Here is a 1,007-nt window from a genome sequence, read left to right as displayed (position 1 = left end):
GAGAGTGGAGAAAAAGAGAGCTTAAAAAGATGCCTAATGGAACCTCCATTTAGTTATTTTATTTAAAAAAAATAAATAAATTCACAAATCGTTCGGATCGATTTGCACCACTAAAAGTCTAAAACTATAAAAAATTTGTCAAACGAAATCAGTTCATCCGATTTTCAGTTAAAAAATATAAAATTTTGATTTCTTTCACAATTTTCAAAACCACTAACAACTACAATATACGTATAAATATATATATCACTTATCTCACTTTTATTGGTTGTAGTCTTGTAGGTCATCATTTTTTGTCTTGATGATGATATACGAATTTCTAGAGCTTCAAAGGTCAATTATACTGAAAAATGTTGAGCCAACTAATTCCTAATTTTGACTTGTTCTTGTCGAAATTGGCCGGTATATAATTCATTCGTCGGTGAATGCTTATAAGCTCTCTGTCCAGATGAGATATACGTCGGCAATGAGAGAACAAGAGGGTAGATACCTGCAAAAGACACTCTGATGCTCAAGTCAAGTGTTTAAGAGGTATATAATAATTCTATGAATATAGAATGTTATACGTGAAATAGAACTTATCACATGTGTGCCTTATAATAATTCTATGAATATAGAATGTAAGACATGGAATAGAATTTATCATGTGTTTTGTTTATAATAATTTTATAAATATAGAATGTAAGACATGAAAATCAAGGTTCTGAAAATCGGACCGGACCGGCCGATTCGACCAGTTTAACCGTGAACCGACGATGCAAACGGTCCGGTCCTCTTCTAAAAACCGCACTCAGAAGAACCGCTAAAGAACCGGTGAACCGGCCAAAAACCGGCCGGTTGGGCCGAATCGGTGACTGGCCGGTTCTACTAAACGACGCCGTTTTGATTTTTAAAAAAATAAAATCGTAACCCGACCCGACCCACTCGTGGAGAACCCCCCCTTCTTCCCCCGACCCCCATTCATTCCTGATTCATCTCACGGTGAATGAACCCTAGCCGCCCTCTGA

Source organism: Arachis ipaensis, chromosome B08 (genome assembly GCF_000816755.2).
Source record: "Arachis ipaensis cultivar K30076 chromosome B08, Araip1.1, whole genome shotgun sequence".
Classification (NCBI taxonomy): Eukaryota; Viridiplantae; Streptophyta; class Magnoliopsida; order Fabales; family Fabaceae; genus Arachis; species Arachis ipaensis.
Note: the sequence above shows the minus strand (reverse complement) of the source record.